Source organism: Carassius gibelio, chromosome A4, assembly GCF_023724105.1.
Source record: "Carassius gibelio isolate Cgi1373 ecotype wild population from Czech Republic chromosome A4, carGib1.2-hapl.c, whole genome shotgun sequence".
Classification (NCBI taxonomy): Eukaryota; Metazoa; Chordata; class Actinopteri; order Cypriniformes; family Cyprinidae; genus Carassius; species Carassius gibelio.
In genome coordinates this window covers 10,007,224-10,024,580 of record NC_068374.1, presented here as the reverse complement: position 1 = coordinate 10,024,580, position 17,357 = coordinate 10,007,224, and positions in this window count along the sequence as shown.

Sequence of the window (17,357 nt, the reverse complement as noted above, 5' to 3'; positions counted from 1 at the left end):
CTCGCCTCCTTCTTGCAGATGATTAGGAAGTTGAATTCATTACATATATAATTCTTTCTAACTAATCTATCTGTCATTCTTTCTAACTAATATATCTTTCTTTCTTTCAACTAATCTATCAATCTAAATTTAAACTATAAACTTCTAACTTTAAACTTCTTCAAAATTTCTGGTCAGGCTTTCTCAAGCCAACTTAGTTTGTCTCGAACTTTTTTTTCTAGTTTAAACTTAGATCATAAAATGATGCAAAACAAATTCAAACTAACGTAGTCTTAATGTGATAGGCTACATTTTGTGTACAAAAACTACTAACTGGTTTTCAACCAATCAGAAACAAGCAGTTGAATACCCCCCTCTCAATTTGAAAAATACAAATATAAAACCCACTATTTTCAAATACAGCTTTAGCTGCGCTCAAGACCTCCCACGGATAGAAGTAAGCAGAAGTAAAATAAAACTTCTTCAGAAATTTCAAGAAAATGGAGAAGACAGACGTCAGCGAGAATGAGAGTGGGGTACTTTCATGGAGTCTCTCCGATAAAAACCTCCAGAAAATATATGCATTATTTCAATGTTACTGTCCAAACAGCAAGACAGGAATACCACCAAGCCGTATTTTTCACTCCAGAAAAATACAACAGCATTGTTACAGCTCAATAGAACAAGACTCCCGTCAAACTGAACAATGCAAGAAAAACAATTGGTGAGTACAACTTAATTGAAAAATAAATATTATAGGCCTATAGGGCTGCTTTATTTATATATTGTTTTTATCAGTGTGATATTGTATTCTATAAACTATTACACATTTATACAAAATAGTACAAATGTAATTGTTTAACTAAATATAGTCATACACAAGTTATAAGAAATGCGTATTTTTTAAAGCTATACAAATTTCCTTAAAACCACTTCAGCACTCAAAAAAAGTTATCATTCCCACTTTTTTTGTCTTGCTTGTTAAACATTAAATAGACTTTAAACAAATGTAGAAGCACAAGAGTACACTATGGGCCTAATAGCAGACTCCGTACATAAAAAAGGTGCGCACGCTCACAGAGTGGGCAGATACAGCACGAACTCCGATATCTTTCACGCATCCGTCTGCTTGTCTAGGGATAGTCAGTTATGTTTTAAATTAACGTGGAGAGTTGAAAAAAAAATCGGATGCATCATTCGGTCTTAAGTGAATAAGAAATAAAATCCGAAAAATTATTCATTAAATGAATTCCTAAAGATTGGTATTGACTTCGAGACTTAGTGTTTTGCTTAGACTTTAGTCCTCTTTTCATTTTTTTTTCAACACATTTTGCCTATAGCCAATTATTTATTTAGGATTAGGCTATACTTCAAATCTAGCCTATATTTCACACTGCTATTAAACCACAGATAAATATATAAAGTGGACTAGGCTACCTGTTTTCTTATTTTTTCCATATGAACTGAAGCATCAACATATTCGGCATTTCAGGTTTCAAAGATGATTATGACATACAGTGCACGAGAGAAACATCTATAGACGTCACAACTGGAGTCGACTTCACATACAGACCACCTCAGGACACACAGCTAAACGTAGCTGAAATAATAAACATGACAAATCACCAATCGGTAAGTATATTGACATTGTGTATATTGACTAGACTGACCAAAGTGCTTTACAAAACTACGGTAAAAGAAAATACCAACAGAACACATAAAATAAGTAAAAGTAAGCTATTAGCTTTGCCAAATGTTAAAATATTTTTAAAATATTTACAACTTTATTCCCCAAGTCAAAAGATGTTGAAACATTTAAATAAAAAAATTTAAACAATAAATAAAAAGTTAAAACATTAGCTTTGCTTAAATCATGTTATGTTAATCATTTTATGTAAAAAAATAAATATATTTTATTAACCATTTAATCTTCTTTACAGATCTTGAAACTCCTAGCAACAGTTTGCAACATTGATGGGGCAAGCACCATGGTCACCGTTCGGGACTCCGAAAGTGAAGTCAAGTCCTGCCAAATAGGAGACCAAACGGGGACAATTCAACTCTCCTTGTGGGATGGTCAAATTGACCTTGTACAATTGGGTAAAACGTACATGTGCACAAATTTGTCAACCAGATAATTTAATGGCAAAACCACATTGACAACCACCCGGAACACCACCATAATGCACAGCAGCACAACGATCACATTGCCCAACACATCAAACACAAACGATTTTGAAACTCTAACAAACACACTAACACAAACAGTTGAAGGCAGCACAATCACGATTAAAAAACTGTGTCCCAAGTGTCACAGTACACAGCAGTCAATCAACATTAAAGACAATTTCCACAGGTGCACCACCTGCAAAATTCTTCACAAACAGTCCAGCTACATTACAAAGTGTAATGAAGCACTGATCTTTAAAATGGGAGAGGATGAGTGTAACCGGTGGCTCACGACACCAGTTTTAAAATCACTTTTCTCTGCGTTGTGGAAGCAGACACGGGACAACAGGCGGCGGTTTCGCTGGGTTTTACTCTGAGATCTGATGTAAAACAAAATAAAAACAGCCTCTGAGTACAATCACCCTTATCTTGCTCTCTTCCATGCAATTACAATGCCAAGAGCAAGGAGAATACAGAGAAAACATACCTGATGTAAAACAAAATAAAAACAGCCTCTGAGTACAATCACCCTTATCTTGCTCTATAAAACAAATGTGACGTAGATTTAATTACCATGTGCTTTTCATCTCCACATTAGGCCAAAGACACAAATATAACTTTAATTGGGCAAAATGACAAAAATAACCACACAGGTAAGTAAAATAACATAATATACATAATTTGCAATGAAGATATAGAAATAAAAGCAACAATTAAAATAAAGATTAATAAGGATTAGCAGGAGCCAAAAATAACCCACCTCTTCCATGCAATTACAATGCCAAGAGGAAGAGGAGGGGACATAACAGGAAATTATGTAGGCTCATGATGACATCACCGCAATAAAGGGGAAGCGTACTCAACACACTTAGGCAATCATATCAGGTTCATGTGAAAAACAATTTTGTGAGAATTATAACAATCAATACATATGTTTTAACAAAACACTTTCTGTACCTGTTACACTCACCCCCCAGAATTCACACAAAATTCTTAAGAGTATAACAAATAAAACACTGGTCACTTGAATTACATGGTCTACACTTTAAAGACAGTGAAGACTCCACCTAGAAAGTTACCCAAACAAGGGATACAAATATGGAGAAAGTTGGCCAAACTTCTACACATTTTGCAGGCATACACAAAGTGCCCATTACACTTTGAAAAACTCATACCAAGTACATAAACAGGATTAATATACACAAAAAAATAGAGAAGATTACACTTTGGTTGAGATGTATTACCAGAGATCGTGTAATACTATACACAACCCTATGCATGAATAACAGGAGATACAGACTCCACACCAAGTAAGGTTTCGAGTTGAATCATTGACTCAATCAGCCTACGAACAGGTCTAAGTACTCTACCAAACCTGGTAGTGTAACGATCGTCAGAGTTATGGTCAACCAAAGGATCACGTGAACTGTCAGGAACAAGAACAGTAGAAAAGGCACCAGATACAGTGTCAAGGTCAACAGAAAACTCATTCTGTGCTTCAGAGACAGTTTGAGAAGAATGGGATGAGACCCAAGAAGCAGTATGATCATCGTCACAAACAGCAATGTGAGAAATGACAGACATGGACTCAGCATGTGACAAATCATCAGTGACCGGTAAGGTTGACTCAACCACATCACATACAGATTGAGAAGGTGTGGAACAAGGACCATCACTAGCACTTTCACCAACAGAAAACTCAGTTGAAGGCAAAGGAAGAAAGTTAACTGGCAACAATAGATTCCGATGTACCACTTTCTCATGACCAGATTTTTCACGGATCTTGTAAATGTGCAGTGAAGGTTTGGAGTCAACAACGGAATACATGGTGGGCTCCCATTTATCGGCAAGCTTCTGTTTACCTCTACAGCCTCTGTTGGCAATGAGAACATGATCACCAACTGACAGGGGCAATCCTTTGACTCTCTTATTGTACTGATCAGACTGATGTTTTTGTTCAGCAGTAGAGTTCTTTTGAGCCAGCGCCATAGCAGACTGTAGATCACTGACAAGAGATTGAACATAGTCATTGTAATCACAGATCAACTCATCACGAAGCACGCTTTGAAACATAAGGTCAACAGGCAATCTCGGCACCCTCCCGAACATCAGGTAAAAAGGGGCAAACCCAGTTGTTTCATGGGCAGTGCAGTTATACATGAATGTCATCGTTTGTACCAACTGTGGCCACTTTTGCTTGGATCTGGGTGGAAGCGATCTCAGCATGTTCCCCAATGTTCTGTTGAACCTTTCAGTCCCACCATTCCCCATTGGGTGGTACGGTGAAGTCCGTGACTTGTCAACGCCAGCAATATCAAGAAGCTCTGCTATCAGCTCACTTCCAAAATTTGCTCCCTGGTCCGAATGGATACGCTGGGGAAATCCATAGATACAAAAGAAGCCATCCCAGAGTTTCTTAGCAACACTTTTAGCACATTGGTTTCGGCAAGGAAAAGCGTGAGCTAACTTGGTGAAATGATCTGTAATTACCAAGACATCCACAGATTTATTATGCCTATCTTCAGCAGACCAGAAATCAATACAGACGAGCTCCAATGGGGCAGTGGTCTTGATGCTCTCCAAAGGCGCTCTTGCTGCTGGCTCCGGAGTTTTACTCAGGACACAACGGGCACAAGTCTTGACATAATCACGCACATCACGTTCCATCCCAGGCCAATAGAACCTCTGGCGGGCTAAAGACAGGGTACGAGGCTGACCTTGGTGACCGGCCAGATCATGAACACCAGAGAGTGCTTGCTGTTTCATAGAGGCAGGCAGGACGAATTGAAACTTTTTATGTTTAGAGAGTGGATCTTTGACAGCTCTATACAGGATGCCATGAAGCAAACAGAGTTTTTCCCACTGCCTCAAAATCCTCAAAACTGTCAAATCCTCATTCGCACGCTCACGCCTGGTAGGCCTGCGCTTCCTGCTGACATAGAAAGCCACCCTCGAAATAACTGCATCTTTGTGCTGCTGACACTGCAGTATAGACAATGAAAAGGCATGGATTACGTCTTGACAGTCGGGAATCAAAGAAGTCAAATGACTACCGGATGTTGCTCTGGATGCAGCTCCTGAATCCCAATCATCACAGAGAGACAAGATTGATGAAACATCCTCAGAAGTCATGGAAAAGTTGATCTCAGAGCTTAGATTGAGTTCAGTTTCAAGTGTCTGTGGCTGGCACGTGAGATGGAATGTCCTCTGCACAGAATCATCTCCCACACTGTGTACATACTTCAGTAGTTCAGAGTAAGGCTCGGACAGAAGTCGCTGACTCACTGGGTTGACGAATGGGTCACGACTGAGCGCATCCGCCACAACATTCAATCGTCCAGGAACGTACTTGATTTTAAAGTTGTACGGGGCAAGTTTTGAAACCCAGCGCTGCTCACAAGCATCCAATTTAGGTTTTGTCAAGATGTACGTGAGCGGATTATTGTCCGTCCACACGGTAAACTCATGACCTCTTAGCCAGTGACTGAACTTGTCGTACACTGCCCACTTGAGGGCCAAGAATTCTAGTCTGTGAGCAGGGTAATTGGCTTGGCTGCGGCTCAAAGACTTGCTGGCGAAGGCTATGGGACATGCTTTGTCCTCACCACTGGGAACTTGAGAAAGTACTGCCCCTAAGCCGTCCAACGATGCATCAGTGCAAAGAATAAATGGACGCTCAAAGTCAGGGTGTGCCAGGACCACGCTCTCGACAAGGGCTCTCTTTAACTCTTCAAAGGCAACATCACAATCAGGAGTCCAGTCCTGTGGAGACAACTCCCGATAAGTGCCAGATCGATTACGGCTATTTGTGCATTTCATCAAACGTTTTTGACCGGCCGTCAAATTGAACAATGGCTTTGCGACACGTGTACAGCCAGGGATGAAGCTCTGGTAGTATAGAACCATGCCCAGAAATGATCTTAGTTTCTTAGGCGAAGGTGTGACATTATCTTCCTTCATCAGGTCATTCTTTTGAAAGGCTGAAATGACTGCTACTTTGTCTTCGTCCACGGAAACTCCAGATCCGCTGATCACATGGCCCAGAAATTTGATGGAGCTCCTGAGAAAGCGACACTTTTCCGGAGCCAACTTCAAATTACTAGCTCTCAACCGTGAAAACACTACTTCCAAGCGTTTCAAAGCCTCCTCTTCAGAGCGGGCGAAAACCAGCAAATCATCTAGATAGCAAAGAAGGCTGGAAAAATTTAGATCTCCAAACACACTGAGCATCATGCGCATAAAGGATGCTGGGCTGTTACACAGGCCTTGGGGAAGACGGTTGTATTATACGGTTGTATATACCTCTCTCAACTTCTGGTAGTGGGCAGGAGGGGTTCGGCGATATGGCAGACGAAACGGACGCTCATCGCTCAGATGAATTCGGTGTACAAAGTCTTTCACCTCTCCACAATCGAGTCTGTCTCTGGAGAAAACATCACGATAGGACACGATAAGACTAGTCAACTCCTCCTTCCATGACTTGAGGACCTCACACCCTTCGATATCAATGCCCTCCAAACCATACTCATGCAGTAACTGCACAGGATCAACAGTTGGAATAGACTTGGGGAAAGCTGCATCATGAACTTGAGGTCTGCACACATCTTGTGAAACTAAACATCTAAACTAACATCTAAACTAACATCTAAACTAACATCCTCCACTGCCATACAAGGAGACACATCAGCCAGCTTAGCATTACGTCGAAGAGTTATTGGAGACTCGGTGGGATTTAAGATCTTCATTGGCATCCATCGATCACCCCACATAGGAGTCACCACACGTCCAGCAAGAACATGACGTGGCGCTGAACGTGACGTAGTGGGCTCGACGATGACGGAGCTTCCTTGGGAGACATTAGTGTTAGCAGGTAGTTTTCCCCAGACAAGGTGCTCACACCTGGGAAGCAAGGTAACGGCCTGACGAAGCCTAACCGTGCCGAGCTTAGCGGGCTGTTGGGGACCAGACCAACGAGAAACACCGCTCAAGAGCTCAAGGAATTCTTCACACTCAGGGTTGCTGTTTTGGCAGGAAATCAGTTCCCAGTATCTCTTTTCGGCTTTCATCTTCTGGAGCACACATTTGATTACATTACTGCCGATAATGAACTCATCCTTCTGTCCAGGCACTACTAAGGTTGGTACGATAAACTTGAACCCGTAGACTTCGATTTCCAGGTCATATGTGCACTTAGGCTGAGTAGTCAGACCACCGCAGCCCACCAGGACCACATTACCAGGAATCACTGAGGGTTGAGGGAGAACTCCATCGGCACGCAACTTGGATTCACTTTCCATACTCAGTGTGCAAGCCATGCTGCCAGAATCTAGCATACCGTTCAGCACGGACTGGCCACCGACAGTCACAGGGGCATAAAAGAGTTCACTAGCTCCATCAATTTTCTGAGATCCCACATACAGCACTGTTTTGTCGGGTGGCAACAATTTGCAACTTTTTACAAAAATCTCATGTGGGTCTGACTCATCTTTTGGGGGAAATACGCCACTGCCCATGTTACCCCCCTCCGCACATGGGCTATCTAGTTTAACTGAATAGCTGAAGGCGGCAGCTCAAGGACTGTCGTCCTAGAACAATTGCTCTTAAAGTGTCCAGGTTTGAAGCAGTTACGACAAAGCCTCTGGCGCATACAATGAGTATGTGTACTGTGCTCTTTAGATTGACATACTCTACATGCTGAGCTCAGACTGGGCTTGGGGTCTGAATTTCTGACAGGACAGTTTGGGATGGACGAGGACAGTGAAGCAGTGCAGAGAGATAAAACTTTGTCCATCATGCCAACCAACTGCTGCATACTAGCATCAGGAGTAAAAGGAGCAGCGTTGGGGTTCAACTGACCAGTTAAACTTGGTATCTGGCTTGAGAGTTCAGGCTGTTTGGGAGAACTTGACACAGAATCGTCACAGACAGTTACAGTGTTCTGATGACAAGCAGATACAGGCAATGAGCGCGAAGTTCTAGCAAAAGCTCTCTTCAGAGTCCTGCGATGACTATCCAGTCGCTCTTGAACTTCAGCAGCACTCCACTGTTCAGCAGGCTTGAACTGAAAAGACAAAGCAAGGCCAGGATCTGGACAGTGTGAGATAAACATCATAACAGCTTCAGTAGCAGGGTCCTCAACACACTTGTTCCGTCTACGCAAACACTCATCAGCCACATCAATCGCCTTATTGAGCCGTATCCAGTAGTCCATCGGGCTCTCATCCGCCCTAGGCAGGGTGTTGTAAAAGTCACACATAGGCATATTTGAATACATCAACTCACTGAAATTGCGCTTCAGTATATCGAACACGGTGGTGGGGAGCACTTCAGCAGTCGGCCCAGGGAAGCTGCGCAAGGACACTTTGACTACATCTCTTGCTTTTCCAGCTAACCTGCTCAAAATGAGATCAGAGGCAGTTTCATCAGTGCATTTCTTTCTGTTCAAATAACTGTACATCAAATCTTCCCATTCATGTACAGTAAATGAATCACTTTGATCAACTCTAAAGAACGGTGGAGGCGCAACATCATGTTGGACAATGACTTTCAAATTAGAAGCATCAAAACATTCACCTGAATGCTGTACATTTGACTTAGATTGCACTGGGCTGGGCTGTTGCGTTAAGTTGAGACTGGCTGAAATGCTTTCACCAATTTTCTGTGCCAAATCAGAAATAATACTCCCCAAAGACTCAGAGGTAACTGCACGATCAGTGTTAGGGCGTGCAAAAGGGGTAGAGCAAGCAGCTGGGCTCCCTGAGGTACCAATAGCTGAATCAGATGCATGTACATGGTCAGTATCTGCAGTAAAGAATGTCCTCCCTCTCCCAAAACATTGAGGTGAAACTCCATACATATTGTCAGGACGATTAAGTACAGCCCCACTACCCCTGCCTACTGGTAGCATGGCACTAGGTCTTTGTACAGGGCTAAAATTATCCTGATTGACAGTGTCCTCAATCATGACTCAGTCCGAATAGGGAAAAAAAATAAATGCAATAACAGTTTCAAAAAAAATGAGAAGGAAAAAACAAACAAAAAACACAAACACTGAGATCACTTAACTAATATGCAGATAAGCGTAGTTTGCAGAAATACTCATTTAGACTCTCTCAAAACAGTCCAATGTTAGTTTCAGGGAGGAAAAAAAATAAATAAAAATTGTGACAACGATCACAAAAACACTGCCCTTCAGCTTGCAGCAACGTAAAGAACAGTCCAGTATAGCGTTGCACGATAAGAAACAAAATAAAATGTGATCACAAAAATATCCCGTCAGTGATGAGCGTGCAGCAGTGCAAAAGAGGAAAAAAAAAATTCAACACGTCAAAGCGCTTACGGCGATCATCATTAATAAAAGTCAAAACAGTTTTTCATCATACTTCATAAAAGGGCAACCGTTCAACCTTTACCGTCTGTGATATGAGCAACAGAAGATAGAACCCTGATGACGGGATCGGACGAGATGAACTGAGCTGCGGCCTCCGCGAACGGCGAAACACTCTCACATCCAGCGATCTTTCATGGCACACCGTAGTCTGTTGAAGCAGCAACTCCGGCGGTCGGTAATCAGCCGATCATGCGAAATCCGAAGGGTCACAGCACCACGTGTAACCGGTGGCTCGCGACACCAGTTATGAAATCACCTTTCTCTGCGTTGTGAAAACAGACACGGGACAACAGGCGGCGGTTTCGCTGGGTTTTACTCTGAGATCTGATGTAAAACAGTCTCTGAGTACAATCACCCTTATCTTGCTCTCTTCCATGCAATTACAATGCCAAGAGGAAGGAGAATACAGAGAAAACATACCTGATGTAAAACAAATAAAAACAGCCTCTGAGTACAATCACCCTTATCTTGCTCTATAAAACAAATGTGACGTAGATTTAATTACCATGTGCTTTTCATCTCCACATATTAGGCCAAAGACACAAATATAACTTAAATTGGGCAAAATGACAAAAATAACCACACAGGTAAGTAAAATAACATAATACACATAATTTGCAATGAATATATAAAAATAAAAGCAACAATTAAAATAAAGATTATTAAGGATTAGCAGGAGCCAAAAATAACCCACCTCTTCCATGCAATTACAATGCCAAGAGGAAGAGGAGGGGACACAACAGGAAATTGTGTAGGCTCATGATGACATCACAGCAATAAAGGGGAAACGTACTCAACACACTTAGGCAATCATATCAGGTGCATGTGAAAAACAATTTTGTGAGAATTATAACAATCAATACATATGTTTTAACAAAACACTTTCTGTACCTGTTACACAAGCAAAATGTCACCGGGCCAACTCATCGTTTTAATCATACACTAGATCTAATTATATCGCATGGAATCGATCTTATAGATATTGTACCTCAAAGTGATGATATTACAGACCATTTCCTTGTATCGTGCATGCTGCGTATAACTGATATTAATTGTATGTCTCAGCGTTACCCTCTGGGCAGAACTATTGTTCCAGTCACCAAAGAAAGATTCGCAAATAACCTGCCTGATCTATCTCAACTGCTATTTGTACCCAAAATCCACATGAATTAGATGAAATGACTGACAACATGGGCACTATTTTCTCTAATACATTAGAAGCTGTTGCCCCCATCAAATTGAAAAAGGTTGGAAAAAAACATACTGTGCCATGGTATAACAGTAATACTCACTCTCTCAAGAAAGAAACTCGTAGTCTTGAACGCAAATGGAGAAAAACTAACTTAGAAGTTTTTAGAATTGCATGGAAAAACAGTATGTCCAGCTATAGACAGGCTCTAAAAACTGCTAGGGCAGAGCATATACACAAACTCATTGAAAATAACCAAAACAATCCAAGGTTTTTATTTAGCACAGTGGCTAAGTTAACAAATTACCAGACGCCACCTGATTCAAATATGCCACCAACGTTAAATAGTAATGACTTTATGAATTTCTTCACTGATAAAATAGATAACATTAGAAATACAATAGCGAATGTAGATTCTACAGCGTCTAACACTTCAGTTTCATCCATCGCACCCAAAGATAAACTGCAGTGCTATACAAATATAGGACAGGAAGAGCTAAATAAACTTATCACTGTATCTAAACCAACAACATGTTTATTAGATCCTGTACCCAGTAAATTACTGAAAGAGCTGTTACCTGTAGCCGAAGAACCGCTTCTCAATATCATTAACTCGTTGTTATCTTTAGGTCACGTCCCAAAACCATTCAAGCTGGCGGTTATCAAGCCTCATATTAAGAAACCAAAACTAGATCCTAGTGTACTGGCAAATTATAGGCCTATTTCAAATCTTCCATTTATGTCTAAAATTTTAGAAAAAGTGGTGTCTGCTCAATTGAGCACCTTCCTGCATAAAAATGATCTGTATGAAGAATTTCAGTCAGGTTTTAGGCCCCACCATAGCACAGAAACTGCACTTGTTAAAATTACAAATGACCTGCTCCTTGCGTCAGATCAAGGCTGCATCTCATTTCTAGTCTTACTTGATCTTAGTGCTGCGTTCGACACCATAGATCATGACATACTCATAGATCGATTACAAAACTACAAGGTATTCAAGGGCAGGCTCTAAGATGGTTTAGATCCTACCTGTCCGATCGCTACCATTTTGTTTACTTAAATGGGGTGTCATCTCATTTATCATCAGTAAAATATGGAGTGCCACAAGGATCCGTCCTAGGTCCCCTTCTATTTTCAATATATATGTTGCCCCTTGGTAATATTATTAGAAAATACGGAATTAGCTTCCACTGTTATGCTGATGATACTCAGCTATATATCTCAACGAGACCAGATGAAACTTCCCAATTATCTAAGCTAACAGAGTGTGTTAAAAATGTAAAAGATTGGATGACAAATAATTTTCTCCAATTAAATTCGGATAAGACAGAGATATTAATTATTGGACCAAAAAACACTACACAGAATCTTGTAGATTACAATCTGCAACTAGACGGATGTACTGTTACTTCCTCTACAGTCAGAAATCTGGGAGTTATATTAGACAGCAATTTGTCTTTTGAAAATCATATTTCCAATGTTACAAAAACTGCATTCTTCCATCTTAGAAACATTGCCAAGCTACGAAACATGTTATCTGTTTCTGATGCAGAAAAGCTAGTTCATGCATTTATGACCTCTAGACTGGACTATTGTAATGCACTTCTAGGTGGTTGTCCTGCTTCGTCAATAAACAAGCTACAGGTAGTCCAAAATGCAGAAGCTAGAGTCCTTACGAGGTCAAAAAATATGATCATATTACCCCAATTTTACAGTCTCTGCACTGGCTACCTATTAAGTTCCGTATCAGTTACAAATTATCATTACTTACCTATAAGGCCCAAAATGGTTTAGCTCCTGCGTACCTAACTAGCCTTCTACCACGCTACAACCCATCACGCACCCTAAGATCACAAAACGCTGGACTTTTGGTAGTTCCTAGAATAGCAAAGTCCACTAAAGGAGGTAGAGCTTTTTCACATTTGGCTCCCAAACTCTGGAATAGCCTTCCTGATAATGTTCGGGGTTCAGACACACTCTCTCTGTTTAAATCTATATTAAAAACACATCTCTTTCGCCAAGCATACGAATAATGTATCTCTTAAATTGTGAGTGTAGTTGCATCTGATCAAATGTGCATTTTTATTCATTAGCTTGAGTTAAACTAATTTTACTTTGTTGGAACAGCAGCTATGCTAATGATGTCTCTATTTTGTTTCTATGTTTTGCCACGGGATTTACATCCCGTGGTAACTAGGATTTACACAAGCTCCAGTCTGGATCCAGAACACCTGAGAAGAGATTATGCTGACCCCTCAGAGGACCCCAGATGATGCTAACCCTGAATCAACAAACAGAACTAACAATTATTGCTAAATGTGTGACTGCATCATATAATAACTATTAATTACTAATATTGATAGTTCATCGTCTAGCTGACTACGTCTTGTATTTTTATTATTATTTTCTATTTTTTCTAAAATCCTGTCAAACGTGAACAAATTACTAGCTACTACTAAATATTGTAGAAACATAATTTTCTGTAAAGTTGCTTTGTAACAATTTGTATTGTAAAAAGCGCTACACAAATAAACTTGAATTGAATTGAATTGAAAAAAGATGGCATCATGAAAGTAATGCTTACTTTTAAAACTACTAGGCCAAAAATGTTATTAAAAGTGTATGACAATGGAGCAGATAAGGAGATGATACATATTCATCTTCTTAGATATTTGTCTTACTACTGTACCTCAATAAATGTAAACAGATAGAAATAAAATTATTGTACAGTATAGGATACTAAGTAAGAGAATCAGAAGGGGAATGAGGCAGATCTCAAAGAAGATTTTAATGCCATTCACATTTTGGATATAGTCAGGTTCAAAAACAAGTAGATTACTTTGTTGTCTTGCCTTGTACACTTCCTTTGCATAGCCTGTTTGTCACTGATGGTTTTACTGTTCTAACAATAGGACCTAGTTTTAAAAATACCAGAGACCTTTTTTAAGTCTGCAAACATTTCAGTTCAGTCCTTAAGTATATGGTGTGTGATTATATGCTTAAAATTAATTCAGTGACACAAACAGTCTTACCGGTGTATTCTCAACATCAGTTTCATCTGAATCTGTATATCTTGATGGTGGGACTGAGGCCCTTTTCTTAGGCAGTGCTTTGTTACTTTCATCAGACTCCAACCCCAGAAATTCCTTAATTTTATTAAATCGATTGTCTGAAAAATGTTCAAAGTGGGAGGAGAGATCAGATTAAGGGACTTCACAGTACAGAAAACAATATTTTACATTTACTGCATGAAATTATTCCTGCGCATATTATTGTCAGTGGTAGTTAAAAAACTGCCATAACAATTTTATTTACACATCACAACAGTTTCACATTATTAATTGGACCTGACACTGTAGAAAAAAATAAAAAATTAAATAAAAATATAACCCATTAGATAGGTCTACTTACTGCTCACAAACTTGACAGAGGCCATGTACACTGGCCAGCCATGTTTTGGCTTTTTCCCTTTCTGCCACTCCACAGCAGCTGAATAGTATGGGGTATCCATGGGTATCCATCATCATCCATCTTGGTGTCATCATATTTACGTATGGCATCGGTTTTTACCTCGCTATACATCCCAGCATCCTCCCCACTGACCCACTGGACCACTGCTAACTTTCTCATCACACATTGGAAATTAAAAGAGAGTTGCTTGTAGTCAAATTAGATTAATGCATTTAAGACTGTTTCATTATTCAGTCAGACATAAAACTGTCAACTTGATGTGTCAACTGCATGCAAGTTAGCTGCAGAGCATGTGGGAGATAATATTTTTGAAATAAAAGTAACGTAAGTTAATGTTATCGGTATAATACCAATACAACATAAACTAAAAATAAATTAATCCAGCTAACATTAGCTAAATACAGGAAGCAAGGTCTATGTCAAAGTTGTTGCAGAGAATTTCGGAATAATGCTCCAGTTACTCGCTGAAAGCAAACTAACTCTAGCAACTGTTTTCTGATAGGTTAGCATTACCAAATTCGAAAAAATAAAAATATTTTGCTAATAAATTGCTAAAAACACAAACCTGAATCAGCACTTCTACCTGAGTAATCAATACAACAAGTGAAAATTATTCCTACCTTAGGATCCTGGTTACGTTACTGCAGAAATCAATGTCTAGGCAATCTAACTGTAATTTCGGAGCTGTTGACGCAAGTCACGCAAGGTACCGTTTTACCGCTTTCTGGGCGCTTGTCTAAATGAGACTTTTCATTGGATCCCGCGAAGCAAATCAAACATCAACCAATCAGTGTATTTTATAGTCTCTTTTTACATAGAGTTGCCTGTTGGTAGGTGTTCAAAAAATAGACTACTTTTAAATGATACAGAACACATGCGGAACAAATGCCGAAACGAAAAGCGTATTGCTTTCACAGCTGCCAAGAAGAAGAAAGAAAGATTCCTCATCGTACACGGACCAGGTGGAAAAAAAGGTAAAGTGTATAAAATAAAATAAATATAAAATATATGTAGATAAGGTTGAGAACCGGGTTGGAAATTATAAGTTGCACAAATAATAATAATTATAATAAATAAATGTAAAAAGCCCACAAAATCGACATACATTTTATTTAAATGTATTATGGGTGTCGCGATTAAGATTAAATGCGAAAATTAATGAAAATGGCAAATTCGAGAAATTATATTTATATCTTCTCATCAGATAGCTTTTACGCGCTGTTGTTGTTTTTTTTCAACCCTATTACTTCTTAGATTTTTTTTTTTTACTTATGTACAAATTATATAAAAGTTGTTTATATTAGTAACAGTTTTAAGTATTCTGATTGATTTAAATAACTGTTAAATTTAAGTATTTTACATTAATTACATTACAACATGGATGCAATTAATAAGGTTATTATCAAATTTGCCCTTACAAATGTAATAATAGCCCTGGAAACATTACCTCATAATGGAAAAGCTGATTTCTGACCCTGGCTGAGCCAATGATCTAGACTAATGTTAAAGAAGTCTAGAGTTGTGAAGCTGTGTCTGTCATAATGTTGTGTCTGAAATTGTATAGGAAAATCGAAAAATATCTACATGACTTGGAAGGGGAAACTTTCTGGAGTGACACTAATGATGTAAGTCCTAAGTAAGAAAATAAATCAGACATTTTACAAAGGATTTGTGGGGGTATTGTTAATTAATGTGCTAAAAGTTTTATAGTGCCCAATTAAATTGAATGGTTTCTCATCTTTATACATCTTTAAATGGACTGTTCTGTTTTCTTTCTCTTTTGTATATTTACTTTTTCCCTGTCTTAGAATGATGTTTCGCACTCACCAAAGGGGACTGAAGAATCCACCCCCACAGATACAGGCCTCCAGGTAGACATTGGAGTAAATGGTATTAATCTATTGCTATAGGCCTGTTTTTGTTTCATTCATATAATTGAATAATGTTGTCGCCTCTTTTAGGGCAATATACTTTTACAACCAGAGACCACAAGATAGTCGCCATCCATCGAAAAACAGGTGAAAAGATTTGTTTGTCATACAGCTGTCAGTAGACATTTGGATACTGAAGATTGCCAAAGGCTATTCTTTTGAATTTTATAAATTGATGTATTGCTTTCTTTTAGAATATGTCACACCTCCCCAAAAGGAAAGAACAGTCACAATCACAGAACACTTATGTGAGATTTCTTCCCTTAAAAAATATCCAGCAGTTAATACTTGAATCTATATTTCTTAAATTACATTCTCTTTCATATTCACATTTATTAGTTAATTTTGTCCCCTCATCCAGGTAAATCCATCACTGAGGACAGGGCAGCCTACATCCAAAGAAATACAGGCAAACATGACCTATTTCTACTTTAGTTTCTATATGTTTCGATTGCTATATTTGATATTAATAGTTAAAATTATATATATTAAAAAGTCTTGTTCTTTTTATGATGACAGCCTGATGTCACATTTACCAGAGACTGCAGAATAGGGGAATTCATAAGAAGTGCAGGTAAATAAGAAACTTATATCAAACCATACTGTATGTAAATCAGGAATGTTGTGTGTAATTTAGGTTTACATTGTGCTTTACGTACATTGTCCCTTAATGTGTAGAGACAACTGAATTTGAGATGAGATGCTTAATTCAGTGCATAGCATAATGCAGTGTTGATGAGTTTAAAAATAAGAATATCAGCATTTAAATTTGTTTGTTTCTTTTGGTACACACTTTGATTTTGATGACTCCTATTTTGATTCTTTCCCATTTGTTACAGAATACCAACCATGCCTCTTCAGGTTTCTCAAATGTCCATGTCACAGATACCAGTTGGCTGAACATCCTTGCATTTTCCTTGAAGCATAATGTAACAGGGGCTTTAATGGAGGACCTACTGAAGCTGTTAAGGTTATGCAGTGGGGATGGTGCAAGCATCCCACGAAGCAAGTACATGCTAGAGAAGGCGTTTAAAGATTTTGTAGACAAATCGGAATACCATCATTATTGTGATGTTTGCAGCACTTACAATTGGCCTTTCAGTGTCTAAGGACAGTGAATTAAAATGTCAGATTTGCTCATCAACACAAACTGTGAGACAAAGTTTAGAGTTGGGCCACTTTTTTATTTGCATACCTCTGAGGGATCAACTTAAATTTCTTTTAGAGA